Raw genomic sequence first — 17,810 nt, forward strand, 5'->3', positions numbered from 1 at the left:
AATATTTTGAGTTAAGGAAATAGATCATATCTCGACTCCATGTCTGTTTGCGAATACGATTTCTAATCGTTTCTGTATTCGTTTTCCTAATGGCATTTCTAGTAGAAAATATTCCAAAAACTATGGCAGAAGCCATGACTTCACCAGAAGCTCCATTTTGGAACAAAGCTGTTAGGAGTGAATTTGATTCTATCATGCAAAATTATACATGGTACATAACAGATTTACCACCTGGCTGCAAAGCATTAGGAAATAAATGGATAATGACACGGAAACCTGGTGGAAAATACAAATCTAGGCTTGTAGTTCAAGGATTCCGACAAAAGGAAGGTGTAGAACCTAAAATCTACACAAAGTATTTGATAGTGATCGGGGTTTGATCTAGGAAAGACAAATGATGTAGGCAACAATATCTTTAGAACACAACGATGTTAAATAGTTTCCGGTAGGCAAAAATAGACTTTATTGATAACTGGGATCGAATACAATGAATTGAACTAGATCGAGTGATACAAACGAGGTCGATAAAAGAAGAATCTCAAAAGTGGGAAGACAACAAGATATCGATGTGAATGTATAGCTCTCTCTAGGGTTTCTCAACATGTCCTCTTCCGTGTTTCTTCTCCTTCCTTTATAGTAAGTCGATTCTGAGATCCCCGTGGTAGCTCCGCGATCTCAGCTTCTTGTTACGTGATCTCTGTGACCTTCGCGACTCCTTCTCGAGCACGAATCCTAGTTGTGGGCCTCGGCCTATCTCGGCCCATGCCTTTGATCGTGGCCCATTTCGATATTGACCAAAATTTGGTTCCAACAGAAGGCTTTGACTATTTTGATACATATTCTCCAGTAGCGAGAATAACATCAATAAGACTAATGATAACAATCGCAGCCTTAAGAGACCTAGAAATCCAACAAATGGATGTAAAAACCGCTTTTCTAAATGGTGATTTAGAAGATAAAATTTACATGAAACAACCTGAAGGTTTTGTCATTTTTAGACAGGAAGACAAAGTAAGCCGACTTGGGAAGTCACTTTATGGGCTCAAACAAGCTCCTAAACAATGGCACGAAAAATTTGACAATATAATGATGTCAAATAGTTTCAAAATTAATGAATGTGATAAATGTATATACTACAAAACTACCAAAAATGCGTATGTTTTGCTATGTTTATATGTAGATGATATGCTCATTATTGGAAGCAATAAAGACATTATAAATCAAAAAAAGAACATGCTCAAAGGGACATTTGAGATGAAAGACTTGGGATTAGCATATGTAATTCTCGGGGTTAAAGTCACAAGAAATTCAAACGGCTTAACCCAATCTCATTATGCTCAAACAATTTTAGAGAGATTTAAAAATTACTCTAAAAGTACGGCAAAAACTCCGTTAGATCCCCAAATGCACTTGACGAAGAATTAAGGTGAAGCAGTTTCACAAAACGAGTATGCACGTGTGATCGGAAGTCTCATGTACTTGCCTAATTGTACGAAACCAGATCTAGCGTATGCAGTAAACGTACTTAGTCGATATACAAGTAATCCAGGTCATACACACTGGAAAGCTATAACGAGAGTACTTAATTACTTACGCTACACCAATGATTTTGGGCTTCACTATGGTAAAGAACCAACAGCGTTAGAAGGATACAGTGATGCTAACTGGATATCATATTCTAAAAACTCAAAATCCACAAGTGGATATGTATTTACACTAGGAGGAGCAGCAATATCTTTGAAATCTACCAAAAATACAATGTTAGCCAGATCCACCATAGAATCTGAGTTCATAGCCTTAGACAAAGCAGCAGAATAAGCTGAATGACTTAGAAATTTTTTGGAAGATATTCTTATGTGGGAAAAACCAGTGCCAGCTATACCCATACATTGTGATAGTCAATCAGCTATAGCTCGGGCTCAGAGTAATCTCTACAATGGTAAATCTCGTCACAGAAGACGACATAAAACCACTAGACAACTTATCTCAACTGGTGTAATTACAATAGACTACATCAAATCGGCTGACAAACTAGCGGATCCATTTACTAAAGGTTTAACATGAGATGTTGTTGCTAAATCATCAAAAAGAATGGGTTTAAAGCCTATAACGAATAAGAATGCTTGATTGTAACCCAACCTATCATGACTGGAGATCCCAAGACGTAGTTTCAAAGGGAAAAAAAATCAAACAAAATCTAACCAAAGCACTTGAGACAAAGTAGTCTCTTCCCAACTCCAAAGATGATAAAAAATGCTAACAAATGTGAGAAGGATATACGCATAAGCTTTTAATGATTATATAGCTTCTAAAGCGGAGTATTACTCAATACTTTTCATGGTCAATCACCTAATGAGTGTGAAATGGGGCCATTTCTAGGAGAATGAATGTAAGGCTATATTCTCTAAGTTCACTCATGAAAACCAGGAATAGTTCAGGGGCACAATGAACACAATCGAGAACTAAGTTCTACGAGAAAATAAAGCTGTGTTATGCATGTTGTCTCGGTTTACATAAAACACCGGTTGGTTCAAGACATCATGTTCACCTTCTGGTAAAGTAAACCCGAAAGATATTAACTATGAGTGGTTCAAGGCTTAAAAATGCCACCAACTCAAACACAGTGAATTTTTCGCAAACACTCTCGATAATTCTATCTAGTCTACTCAGGATTAGAATAAGTATAGTTTTTAGAGTCTGTCGAGTCTGCATTTAGTCTACATATGTTTAGAAGAGTCATTTCTATTCATGTGAGGGATTGTTGGATCAGTTATTCTAAGCCCATGGCTTATAAAGAATAATTAAAAATCTGCGAAAAGAAATGGGCCTTTGGGTCATAATAATAAAAGCCTAATTGGCTTAAATGAAGGAGAAATGGAAGAAAAGTCTCACATCGGGGAGAAACAAGAATGCTGAGTGATATATATAGGCATTCATGCTATCATGGGTTAAACAGCTTCAGAGAGGAGAAGACTCCCCACGCGCGCGCCGCCGCCGCCGCCCGGCCGGCTCAGCGTGGGGGTGGGGGTGGGCGTGGGCTTGAGCTTGGGTTTGGGCTTGGGTAGTTTTTTTTACCAAATTTAAAAACGTCACGCATGTTATCCTCTCATCAAAAGATAAGACGATAAGATATAGTGAGCGAGTCTTAGGGAACAAGTTCGTAACTTAAATTTTCCGAGATCTTTGCTAAATCTCCACTAACAAGCGCACGTTGTGCAACAGTTACAGGAAGTTGCTCCTCGTCTACCTCTTTAAATACGAGTCGTCTCTCTTCTCATTTCGATAGTTTTTTCACAGACAAAACCATCAAATCTCCAAACGTAAGTTCGAGAGTGTTTCGTAGAGTTTATAGTGCGATAGGGCGATCACGAGTGAAGCGTGATTCGTCAGCCATGGTTGTATCATGGGACTCTATATTCGTATAGTCTCATCTCACTAACGGAGCAAATATTTTGAGTTAAGGAAAGAGATCATATTTCGATTCTATGTATGTTTGCGAATACAATTTCTTATCGTTTTTATATTCGTTTTTACATTCGTCTATTTTCTTAACATCGCTTTTGCTATATCGTTTAGGTCAGTCCGGTTTACAGTCTTCTACGATCCACTGCACATTAAGCAAAGGATGATTAAGTTTGATTCTGTTTAGAAGGGAAAGAACAACTTTTGAGGAGTTGAAAGAGGCCCAAAGTCTACGCCTTTTATCTTGACTTTGGGAATAATGGATGAAGACGACAAAAACAGAAAATAAGATATTTTCCAAACCGAATTAGCCGGTTTAGATCATAAGGTAGGGTTTTTGCCTTGTTCTTTGCTTTTTTTTTTCCAACAGCCAGCCAAAATACTTAATGGTATTTGCACAGCCTGTGACCATGCTGGATCATCTGATCTGAAGCACAGACTATTTCTTCTATTCCAATAATCACACACGATGATTTTAGAATTACTGATTTTGTCCAAAACTCAACAGGAATTGTTGATACTCTTGAAGAAATATCCAAAGGTCACATTCACATCAAAAATAAATTCAAAGATAAGGTTGGTATATGTAAGTCACATATGTAGAAGATATTATGACAAATAAAATTAGGCTCTTTTCAAAGACCTATTAAAAATTATTATTACTTGCACAAGAATAAACAAAGAAAAAAAAAAACCTATTGACTTTTTGTGTGACATCAGTAGCGATGGCATGACTATTGAGAAACCTTCCCTTAATAATATAAGATAATCAAATCCAAAGCTAACTACTAATAATGATATGGATCACTGATTTAGATAAATGTTTTGCATTGAGAAACGAAATTAAGTAGGGAGAGAAAGGGGCTAAGCAATGGAGAAGAGAAGGATAATCTTAGTTCCATTTCCAGCACAGGGACATGTTACTCCCTTTATACAACTCGGGCATGCCCTTAGCTTAAAGGACTTCTCAATTACAGTTGTTCAAGGAGGATCCAATCAAGTAAGCCACATCCCTGGCTTTCAATTTGTCACCATCCCAGAAAGCTTACCCGTGTCTCAACTCAAGACACTTGGACCAGTTGAATTCCTTACAAAGCTCAACAAAACAATCGAGGCAAGCTTCAAGGACTGTATATCTCAGTTGTTGCTACAACATGACAATGATATCCCATGTATCATCTACGACGAGCTCATGTACGTCTCTGAAGCTACAGCTAAGGAGTTCAAGCTCCCTAGTGTAATATTCAGCACTGTTAGTGCTACAAGTCGAGTTTGTGGCTGCCTTTTAAGCAATCTCAATGCTGAGATTGACATGGAAGGTAAGCAAAACTAGCTTATTACACGTTATGCACCATGCCCTTTTACTCAACAGAGCATTATTTTCTTACCTTGTAGATCCTGAAGTTCAAGACAAGGTGGTCGATGATTTACATCCATTAACATACAAAGACCTACCGACTTCAGGTATGGGGCCACTGGATCGATATTTGGAGTTATGTAAGGAAATATTTAACAGAGGAACAGCTTCTGGCATCATCCTCAACACAGCGAGATGTCTAGAGAGCTCGTCTCTATCATGGCTTCAACAAGAACTTGGAATTCCAGTGTATCCATTGGGTCCTCTTCACATTTCAGCTTCAACAAATTCTAGTTTACTAGAAGAGGACATGAGCTGCATTGAATGGCTGAACAAGAAGAAATCAGGGTCAGTCATATACATAAGCTTGGGAAGCAAAGCTCATATGGAAGCAAAGGAAGTTATGGAGATGGCTTGGGGGTTGTGTGATAGCAACCATCCTTTTTTATGGGTCATCTCCGAGTCATTGCCAGAGGAAGTTAGTAAGATTGTCTCAGAAAAAGGGATACATTGTGAAATGGGCACCGCAGGACCAAGTACTTGGACATCCTGCGGTGGGAGGCTTCTGGAGCCACTGCGGATGGAACTCAACGCTTGAAAGCATTGTGGAAGGAGTCCCAATGATTTGCAGGCCTTTTGGTGACGAACAAAAGTTAAACGCAAAGTATATAGAGAGTGTGTGGAGAATTGGGATTCGGCTGGAAGGTGAAGTGGAAAGAGGATAGGTAAAGAGAATGGTGAAGAGGTTGATCATGGATGATGAAGGTGCAGACATGAGGGACAGATCGATTGGTTTCAGAGAGAAGCTTAAAGCCTCTATGAGAGTTGAAGGTTCCTCATACAACGCATTAGATGAGCTTGTCAAGTTCTTGGAGACATCATGAGGAAGTTGGACTCCACATAGAAATTCCTAAAGAAAGTGTTAAGCTAGTAAACTTCAGATAAAGTAAACGATCAAGAGTTATTTGATATATCATCCCTGATATTGTACAACTTACAAAGGAATTGGTTTGTCATGCAAATATATTTGAGAAAATGGTGAAATTGGTGATAGTGAATGTTACGAATCAACTCACTCGATGATCTTCGATACCTCACACTTCTAATATCTCAATCGCTCACTCTCTAACTCACATCACTCACGCACTCGTTTGATCAAGAACTAAGAAACTGTAAAGAAAATGACATGAGATATTTGGTTACCCAGTTCGGGATCCGATGAGGATCCTTTACATCTGGGGCTTGACGGCACAAGCAAGAAATTCACTAATCACTCCAAGATTACAATGAGACTCAAGAGACAATACACACCCGTACTCTCAAGACTCGATCTCTTCCTCTCTGATAAAGTGATTCCCTAATCTACTCAGCTCAATCGTAGCTGATGATGACTCTAATAATCGACTCTCCTTTTCCCCTTTGATATATAAAGGAGACCGGTACACTGAACTGAAGCCGACTCCAATAACCACCCGATTATCACTTTCTTCTAATTCTTGTACCAAGATACTTAAACTAAACCAGCTCCGATTAGCTTCCTCTTATTAATATTGTTGAATGTCACCAAGCCTAACAATCTCCACCTTGACATCAACAATACAAGTCGATCCCTTATGCCGCCAAGCATAGCCATGCTACTAGCATCTGGCTAATCCGAGCTTCGCCAATGCTTGGTCGAACTTGATACTAGGTATCACCTTCGTTAACATATCAGCCAGGTTCTCAGACGTGTGCACTTTCTGAACCTCCACCTCACCGGCTTCAATCATATCACGCACAAAACTCATCTTCAATGCCACATGCTTAGACACAGAAACATGCTTCGTCCTGTCATGAAATACATTGTTCTTTGCCAAGCATATGTCACTCTGTGAATCACAGCCGATGCAAACCTCTGACTGATCATTTCCCAGCTCCTCTGTTAAACCCCTCAGCCACAAACCTTCCTTGATAGCTTCTACAAGAGAGATGTATTCTGCTTCCGTCGTGGACAATGCTACAACTTGCTGCAGACCTGATTTCCAGCTCACAATATTTCCTCCTATCGTGAACACGTAACCAGTCATCGATCTTCTTCGATCCATGTCACCTCCAAAATATGAGTCTGAGTAACCCTTCACACTGAACTTCTCTGTACTCTTCTTGAACACTAAGCCAACATCTTGTGTCCCCACCAAATACCTCAAGACCCACTGCACTGCTTTCCAATGTTCTCTGCTTGGATTACTCATAAAACGACTTACAAGACCTACACCAAAAACAAGATCAGGCCTTGTACTTATCATCACATACATGATACTACCAACTGCATTTGCATACGGAAACTCATCATCAGATCCTCCAGAACCTTGTTCTCCTTCTTCTAGTGACACTAGCTTAAACTGAGCACCTATAGGTGTAGACACAGATTTGGCCTCACCCATTCATAACACTTCTAGAATCTTCTTAATATATCTTGACTGATATAGCTTCAAGACCCACCTGCTCTGTTCCTTTCGATATCCATTCCAACAATCCTTCTCGCAGGATCAAAATCTTTCATATTAAATTCTTGACTAAGCATCTTCTCGACTTTACTCATATCAGACATGTTCTTTGCTATCAGCAACATGTAATCTACGTATAATAGTAGATAGATATAATCACTCTTCCCAAGCTTCTTCAGATAAACACACAGATCATACTCGCTCTTCACAAACCCGTTTTTGATCATAACTTGATCAAAATATTTGTTCCACTGACGCGGAGCCTACTTTAACCCGTAAAGCGACTTTACCAGCTTGCACACTTTATTCTCCTGACCTTCCACCACGTAACCTTCTGGCTTCTCCATATAGATGTCCTCATCTATTGTACCATGAAGAAACGCCGTCTTGACGTCTAGCTGCTCTAGTTCAATGTCCTTGTCAACCACCATTGATAACATTAGCCTTATCGAAACATGTTTGACCACTGGAAAGAAAATCTCATGATAATCTATGCCCTCACGCTGCGAGTACCCTTTTGCAACTAATCTTGACTTATGTCTTGGTTCTTCAACCCCTGGAATGCCTGGCTTTAGTTTATACAGCCATCTACAACCAATAGCTTTCTTGCCCTCTGGTATAAATCACTGAGATACCACGTTATATTTTTCTTGAGTGATTCCATCTCTTCATCCATTCCTGCATTCCATTTCTTCCAATCTCTGCTCCTCATCGCTTCTTCAAAACTAGAAGGCTCCGTTGCTTCAGCGATCTCAGCAACTGATAAAGCAAACACAACTTTTGAGTCCTCTGTGAATCTCGCAGGTTTAACAATTTCTCTGCGAATCCGATCCCTAGCAAGTTGATAGTTGCTAAGATCTTATGCTTCTTCTGTAGCTTCAACGACTTCAACTTCTGACTCAGCAGCTCCACCTTCAGACTGACTCTCTGAAGCCGTTCCTGATGTCTCTCCAACTTCAACCGAGATCTTAACACTCTCTTGACTCCCTGATTTCAACTGCGTCGGCTCTGACCTCTGATCCTTGACAATATCCCGATACAGCTTATCTTCCCTGAACACTGCATTGCCGCTAGTAATGAAATTCTTGTCTTCCGGAATCCAGACCTTGTACCCTTTTACCCCACTGGGATAACCGATGAACACGCCTCTTAAAGCTCTTGGCTTGAGCTTCCCTTGATCGATATGAACGTACACAACTGAGCCGAATCTCCTCAAGTGACCGTAACCAGGTGTCTTTCCAAGCCATAATTCCTCTGGAATGTTGCAGTCGTTTGCTGCTGAGGGAGTACGGTTGATAATGTATACTGCAGTCGCGACAGCCTCTGCCCAGAATTTTTCTTCCAGGCCTGACTCGTTGAGCAAGCACCTCACCTTCTCCATGATTGTTCGGTTCATGCGCTCTGCAACTCCACTTTTCTGTGGAGTGTATGTGCAGGTCCTATGCCTCTCAATGTCATGCTGCTTACAAAAGTTATCAAACGCAATATTGCAAAATTCTAAGCCATTATCAGTCCTAAGGCATTTCACTTTCTTATTCACCTGATTCTCAACTAACCCTTTCCATTAACAAAACCTACTAAAAGCCTAATCCTTAGTAGCTAAGAAGTAAAACCAGACTTTCCTAGTATAGTCATCTATAATAGAAAGAAAATACTGCTTTCTAGATAGAGACAAGTGAACATTGGGAGAGCCCCAGAGATCAGAACGAATATACCTTAAAACCTCTTTAGAGTGATGCTTACCCACGTTGAAACTTAACCTCTTGTTCTTACCCATAATGCAGCTCTCGCAAAACTCAGCTAGCACCTTTAGATTCTTGATGCTCGTGTGTGCAAGCCTGCTGTGCCACAACGTCGTGTCGTCCTTTGATACTGCAGAGTATGCAGTAGGCACCATTTTGTCTCCGTCTAAGAGATAGAAACTTCCACACAACGTTCCCTGTAGAGCAAGCTTCTCATTTTTGTAGAAACTTGTTTTCTCGTCTCCACCTTCTTGTCTAAAACCCTGCATATCAAGTGAGCTGACAGAGATCAAGTTCCTTTTAAGATTAGGAACATACCTGACGTTTGTAAGACTCTTGACAGTGCCTCCTTTTGCATTGATCCTAAATGAACCAATCCCTTGCACTGAGACTCCCTGTCATCTGCGAGAAGAACCTGACCACCCGTTACTTCGGAGAACTCAACGAACCATTCTCTCGTGGATGTCATGTGATATGAGCACCCAGAATCAATGACCCATTTATCCCTTGGATCTTGATCAGTGATAGAAAGAGAATCCACTTCAAGTAACTTGTCAACCATCACGGCCACTTCTCCATCGTCTTCACTTTCCATCTTTCTCTTTCTAGCAAAACAATCCTTCTTGACATGCCCTTCCTTCTTGCAATACCAACAAGTCACCTTCGATCTTGACCTCGATCTAGACTTGCCGTTTGAGTTTCTCCCTCTGTAGGTTTCTCTCTTCTCTTGCCGCCCTCGAGTTACATACGCTTCACCGGACTTCTGTGAAAGATTATAGTCTTTCACCTCCTTCAGCTCTATCTCCTTAGACTTCGCCGCGTTTGTAACATCCTCGATGGTTAAGGTATCTCTGCCATACTTCAGCGTCTCCTTCAGCTGATTGTACTGCGATGGCAACGAGCTCAGCAGCAAGATTGCTTGAACCTCTTCTAAAACAGAAACATTTACACTGCTTAACCCGGAAACTAACTTCAAGAAATCATCAATATTCTCATCTATAGATTTAGACTCTATCATCTTAAATGTATAGAACTTATGCTGAAGATGAATTCTATTTGGAAGAGTTTTAGAATTATACAACCTTTCGAGTGCAGTCCATATCAAAGCTGATGTTGTACAATCCTCTAGTTTCCGCAGCACATGATCGCCAAGATTCAGGATGATCATGTTCGTCGCTTTCTTGGCCTTCTCTGTCTTCTCGACTTCAAGCAGCTTTATCCGTTCCTTGAAGTCCTCCTCCTCCTCACCTTTCTTTATCGTGATCTCAGATCCAGAGGCCAACGATGGATCGGTTAGAGCATCCTTCTACCCCAAGGATCGACAGATGAGCCAGCATACGCTTCTTCCATATCGAGAAATCTCCTTGCCGTCGAAACACGAAATTTTGATCTTCGGCATCGGTTCCTTCATCACTGATCGCACTCAACCGTGCGCTGATACCACGTGTTACGAATCAACTCACTCGATGATCTTTGATACCTCACACTTCTAATCTCTCAATCGCTCACTCTCTAACTCACAATCACTCACGCACTCGTTTGATGAAGAACTAAGAAACTGTAAAGAAAATGACACGAGAGATTTGGTTAATTACCCAGTTCGGGATCCGATGAGGATCCTTTACATCTGGGGCTTGACGGGACAAGCAAGAGATTAACTAATCGCTCCAAGATTACAATGAGACTCGATCAAGAGACAATACACACTTGTACTCTCAAGAGTGAAGAAGAGTTTTTTTTATTCTTTTTCCACCTGGTTTTCGAACAGGGGATAGTTGAATAAGTCTCTCTAGATTTTGAAACATACACCTCAATGTTGGTTAGCAAAACTAATTAAGTCTCTACGAGAGTACGAATTTCAGCAGGATGATTTCGACTATTCTCTCTTAAGTTTTGTGGACGGTGAGGTTCCAGTTGATGTACTTGTTTACGACCTTATTATCTCAGACAGTTATCAGAAGATTATTCAACTATTAAAACAGTATTTGAGCTCCTATTTCCACATAAAGGATCTTGGCACTTTCATATATTGTGGGTATAGAAGTAGAGTGACCTTTGAGGGTATGTATAAAATATATCAAATAATCTAAGTAAAATAAAAGAAATTAAAATCTATAAGGTTTAAATAATATATACAATATCATGAAATAAAATGCAATTTGTTTTTTTAATAAAAAATCTTTCAAAATGATAGATCTAAAAGAAAGCTTCTTTAAATTAATAACTCTATAAATTAATAAATTATCAATTCCAACATTATAAATTTATAGAGTTTTTACTGTATGTGTGGACAGTGTATATGAATCACTTTTCCATATCAATACAATACTAAAACGGATATATGAGGAGTAGGGAGGCTGTCCACGTCCTCAAAAAAAATTAGCCAATGAGGAGCATTTAATCGGACACGTCAGCACTGCTTCAGTCAACTTAGATCCGGACCATCCATATGGGCTTCTAAAAGTCCGCAATAGCCCATATCATGCCTATCTCGCCTACCATAATTTTCCAGTTCGTCTCCGACCCTTCTAATTCGTCGTCATCCTTTCAAATTCTCTGCAATTCACCGTTATTACGACCACTCTGAATCATTCAATAGATTTCTCTTCGACGGCACCCGATCTAACAATCCCTCTTCCTCTTCCCTATCCTCACTATCGAAAAGTCATACCTTTTAACTCATGCGTTCACTTCAACTCCTCCATCCTTCCATCTCTCAGGTTCATCACTTTCTTGATAGTCCCAACGTCATGCCTCTTTTGACACTATCCACTCAGGTCATGTTATCGTATCAATCACATCAGCTCACCAATTCACTCTCTTTTAAATCTATCTCCAAGGTAGTGTTTATGTACCAATTTCCTTAGAAACCAAACATAAATTTAGAGTCATAACATCTCACAAACAATCCTTTTTTTTTTGGAATTAAGAATTGTTAAATGCTATATGTAATCTCCCAGCTCTAACTTTCAGAATATGATTAAGTTGAAATAGTGCCTGTGAAATCTAGGGACAAAAGATAGAGAGGTATAAGCAAAGCTACCATTTTGTCTGCTTCTTAACACTTATGTTCTTCCATCGTAATGAAACAGAACAATGGTAAAGTTGTCTGAAAACTGTTTTTAGGAAGACAAAACATGGTGTTAAAAAAAAGGAAGACAACACATAAATGAGACTACCATTAAAATAAAAATAAAAATAAAAATTTAGAAAAAAAAATAAAAAGGACAGGAAGCAACCTTCTTAACACATGCATCTTGTTTCTGTTTGTAACCAGTGGCGGACGCAAGAGTCCATTTAGACGGGGGCACATAATTTTATTTCATCATATTTAGTTGTAGGTTTAGAAGAGCATTGCATAATTGTATAGCTTATGAAAGGAAAATAAAAAAAGAGACGGGGGCATGTGACCCCGTACGTCTTCACCTACGTCCGCCCCTGTTTGTAACCCACTGTAAATGTTACTAGACATCTCGGTTTCTTTTTCAAATTCTGAGGAAACAGAGAGAAGAAAATAAACTGTAAAATCAAAGAATGAGATTGTGTGTTTGAGAATAAAACCTCTTCAGGGTTCACCCAAAACCTGCGCAAATACAAGTCTGACTCGGATGCAATAATACCGGGTGGTAATCTCTCAGCTCCTTTTGGATTTGAAGGAACCCCTATCTGACAAAAATGTGAATCAAATTGTTCTGGAAACATGCAAACAAGTGTGCAAAATTTCTAAACAATTACATAAAACATACCTTTGAGATATCAGTGGCTTGTACAGGAGATACAAATTTTGTTAAAAAAATACAACTGGTCATAAAATCATATAAGTAGAAAGCTTCATTTAATAGATAGTCATATAAAATATATACTATATATATGTTAATAATCTAATCTATTAATTTAAAGTACTATTTTTTATCTACTACTAAGAGATTGTCATTTAAGTTTTGGACCTATCATTTTTTATTATTAATAGATATGATTAGATATACAACTCTCTTACATTAATAAAATTTGCTTACGAAATAGCATTCACAATAAAAACTACACGTGACATATTAGAATATTCCAACATTTTTTTTAGAATAGCACAACTAAACCAGATTTTTGAAATTTAAATTTAGTCTAACAATAACAGTGACGTGATCAAATAGGCTATATTCCCGTACCTTTATGCAATACTAGATCCGTGGCCACAGATCAATAAAAGTTAATTTAACCCGAATGGATATCCGAACCCGAATAGATAATACCCAAACCGATATCCGACCGAAGTGGCAAAAATACCCGAACGGATATTAAGTTAGAAGATACTGGATATCCGAACCCGAATAGATAATATTTGAACCCGAATGGATATCCGAAGATAACATAACATATGTATACTTAACCCTATGTTTCTACTCTAGTTCTTTCATTTTATTCAAAATATTTATATTGATGTTGCATATGGTTCAGAGATTAGATAATATGTATATAATTATGGACAAAGTGATTTACTTCTCACTTAAAATGCTTTTTTCATACATTAATAAAAATTGAACTCAAAATCTCAAAATAACAACCAGATTAATTTTTCGATTTTAATATTTTTATCTCTAAAAATGTTAATCGTCCAACCAATAAAAAACAGAAAATAAGTTAAGTTAATGGTAAAAAAAATTAGTACAAAAACTTGAACAATGAAGAATTTATTTTTTGTCTAAATCTAAATATCTGAACCCGGCCCGAAATAACAAAACCGAACTAAAAAATATCATAACCTGACCCGATATGTAAAAATACTCAAACGGGTTCTAGACCCCATTACCGAAATACCCCCAAAATCTGAAATATCCGCGTCAAACCCAAATGGGTATCTAAACATCCATGCCTAATGCGGATTATGTCTTATTATTTTTATATTTAAAAATTTCTTAGATTATTTTGCACCAAAAAATTATAAAATGTGTAAGACAACAAAGAATATTTAAAGATTTTTTTGTTGTAATTCTTTAAGTTGACGAATTTCACTTTGTTTTTAACTATTGTGTATTTTACTGCATTTATTGTGTATTGAAAAAAAAATTAGATGATTCAAGCCATATATACAAATAAAACAATAGCTCTTATACTAAATTTAAAATTAAATATAATATAAATGCAACAATTCATATATACGTAAAAATGGGAAATATTTAAAATACACAATCCGCGCAAAGCGCGGAAAAAATCTCTAGTATACTTAATTATGATATTTTTTGTGCTATGGAGTGCAACTACTCTATTATTTATATGAACAAACATTAATGTCTCCAGATCTTAACTTATTTAACCAAAAATATTTTTTTAACTAGGTTGTTAAATTATCTTAATTTCCCTCCAACGATTTAAATTTATATATTCACAATAATAACGAATAAATATTTTGAAATATTTCTTATATATTTAAATTTATTCCTCAAACAATATAAATAACAAAAATGAACTAATATTGTCATATATATAAATTTTGGTTTTCTCTAACATCATTTTTTGAATAGTAAAAAAAGTCATCAAAGTAAAAAAAATTACAAACCTTAATTTTTTTTTTCAATTTTATGTTCAATTTAAAAGTATATGAAATTTAATTTTAGAAATATTACCAGTTTCTGTGGGGTTTTTTATGGGTCAACCAAGGTTAGGTCAGAGATTAATGATATTTTTAAAAGATTTTTACTGGGTTTTATCATAACAACATTTTCATTAAATTTGAACTAGATTATATACGGAACACTGGGTTTACCGGTTCAACCGCGGATCCGGGTTGAATATGAAAACACTGAATATATATTTCTTAACATAAATGTGTAGATCAAAATTCAAAAAAAATAGTGCTTAATACCAACTAACATTTTTCCCAAAAATCAAATCCGCCCTTTGAAAGTGTGGATCAAATCTAGTTTGAATATTATAACCAGTTAATTATTAAGAATAAAAATCATGCTTTTTAGTCATTTTAACTAGTAGTATTCAAATGCTGTTATGAAAAAGGAACAAATAACTTAACATCTAAATGTTGTATCTAGATGCAAATACTAAACTACAAAAATGGACAACATTTGGATGAAATATCTAGATATTGCATTCATATGCTACATCAAATACAAAAACAAATAGGGCCTGGCTATTTTTGGTCAAAGGCTATTTATCTTAAGTTGAAACTCAGTTTCCATGGTAAAGAAAACATGTCGGTTATGATTGTTATTTATACGAGATGAGATCGTCCATGGAGTCATAGCTACCAATTGGTGATAAGTGGAGTGGTCCATCTATTTTATATGTCGTTTAAGATCCCTTCCAACTATCGATATGGGAGACGTAGTCTCTAATACGCCCCTTCGAGATGATGGCTATTGAACGTCAAAATCAATGTCAACTTTAGGACCAGATTGATGTGGATCTGGTTGGACTTTATAGATCGGGCTCTGATACCATGTTAAGTTAGAAGGACTTCCAACCTAAAACCAATTGGTGATAAGTGGATTGGCCCATCTATCTTATATATTACTAAGGATCTCCAACCTCTACGCCGCCCTCCCCCCCCCCCCCCCCCCCCCCCCCCCCCCCCCCCTCCCATCGAGATTATGGCTCTTTGAGCGTAATCTTGGAATGTTTGGGAAAGGACTGATGGGCCGACTTTAGGCTGGATCGATAATGAATCGGGTTGGATTGTTTGAATCGGACTCTGATAGACTGATACCATGTTAAATTTGATGAGCTTCCAACTTAAAACCAATTGGTGATAAGTTGAGTGTTCCTTCTATTTTATATATTGCTTACGATCCCTACCAACTATCGATATAGGAGACTTAGTCTTTAATATATAGGACTCGCCTCTTGACGTGAACTGAATAAAAAAAACCTTTTACACTAAGCTAGGCTTTTTTGACAAGTTCTTCCAATCATGGAACTGGCTCCAAAAACTCCAAGAATCACAGTAAAACTCTGCATCAAGACAAATCAACACCTAAACAAATATGGGTCAACTGAAGTTTCTATAGCTATTACAGAGGAAATGACTTCATATTTAGATAAATAATCTCTAACCAGGGCGAGTGAGAGTCTGGGAACACAAATATGAATAATCAGTCAAGGTGAGAATCTCTGTAACCAGGCTTCCAAACACATCAAACAAACATAACATTATTTTCCTTTTGTTGGAATGTCAGTTTCTTTTGTCATTTGAAAGTCCATTAGCTGATCTGTCTCCAATAAAAAAAAGGATAATACCTAATCATGTACCAAAGTTTACATAATTGTATACCTTGATTCAATAATTGCAACAAGAGTGAAAAACCATATGTGTTGCTAGCCAGGGCGATTGGGAGCAGAGATATGAATAATCAAAAATCAAGGTGCGAATTTTTGTAAACAAGCTTCGAGACACATCAAACAAATATAACATTATTATAACGTTTCGATCGTCTACAGCTAATGGGCCTTCCACGTCAGCTCTTGACGTGAACTGAATAAAAAAAACCTTTTACACTAAGCTAGGCTTTTTTGACAAGTTCTTCCAATCATGGAACTGGCTCCAAAAACTCCAAGAATCACAGTAAAACTCTGCATCAAGACAAATCAACACCTAAACAAATATGGGTCAACTGAAGTTTCTATAGCTATTACAGAGGAAATGACTTCATATTTAGATAAATAATCTCTAACCAGGGCGAGTGAGAGTCTGGGAACACAAATATGAATAATCAGTCAAGGTGAGAATCTCTGTAACCAGGCTTCCAAACACATCAAACAAACATAACATTATTTTCCTTTTGTTGGAATGTCAGTTTCTTTTGTCATTTGAAAGTCCATTAGCTGATCTGTCTCCAATAAAAAAAAAGGATAATACCTAATCATGTACCAACTTTTACATAATTGTATACCTTGATTCAATAATTGCAACAAGAGTGAAAAACCATATGTGTTGCTAGCCAGGGCGATTGGGAGCAGAGATATGAATAATCAAAAATCAAGGTGCGAATTTTTGTAAACAAGCTTCGAGACACATCAAACAAATATAACATTATTATAACGTTTCGATCGTCTACAGCTAATGGGCCTTCCACGTCAGCTCACTCGGTCTGTGGACTCCATTTTGTGCGACGAGCGGTGTAGTAATTTTTTGGAGGTTGGAAAGTCTTATTTACTAACCCTTCAATCACTACCCAACCTTTCTCCGTGTTTTGGCTTTACTTGCACGGTATAGCGAATCATTTTCCCATTAGTGTTAGCCCTCACTTGACTCTACACTCGTTTGGATTTGACTCTGATACAATTTGTAACGCCCAGTCACTCGGCCCGTGTCCTTGTTCCGTACGACGAGTGGTGCAATGAAACTTTTGAGTCGGGAAAGTATTGTTTACTATCCCTTCAATCGTTGCTCGATCTTACTCCGTGTTTTAGCCTCACTCGCACGGTATCTCGAATCACTTTTCTATAGTTCATCTATTTTTACATTACTCCAACCTAAATATGTTTAACTTTAGAATTCTAATTTGATATGTGACCGAAAAGATAAGCTTACTTAAGTAACATAGCCAAATTTATTCTATTAAATTTTTTCATATACCACGAACCAAAATGGTGTAATTATTTTCCTTCGGTTGGAATGTCAGTTTCTTACTTCATTTGAAAGTCCATTAGTTGGTCTCTCTCCAATAAAAATGATAATAATACGTAAATCATGTACCAACTTCTTCATAATTGCATACCTTGATTCAATAATTGAAATAAGACTGGAAATCATGT

General features: G+C 37.5%; 1 pseudogene; it reads left to right on the top strand.

Moving 5' to 3' along the window:
* Positions 1–4,218: 4,218 nt before the first annotated feature.
* On the top strand, positions 4,219–5,870 carry LOC106347550 (annotated as a pseudogene).
* Positions 5,871–17,810: the final 11,940 nt, after the last annotated feature.

The sequence above is a fragment of the Brassica napus genome, chromosome A6 (genome assembly GCF_020379485.1).
Source record: "Brassica napus cultivar Da-Ae chromosome A6, Da-Ae, whole genome shotgun sequence".
Classification (NCBI taxonomy): domain Eukaryota; kingdom Viridiplantae; phylum Streptophyta; class Magnoliopsida; order Brassicales; family Brassicaceae; genus Brassica; species Brassica napus.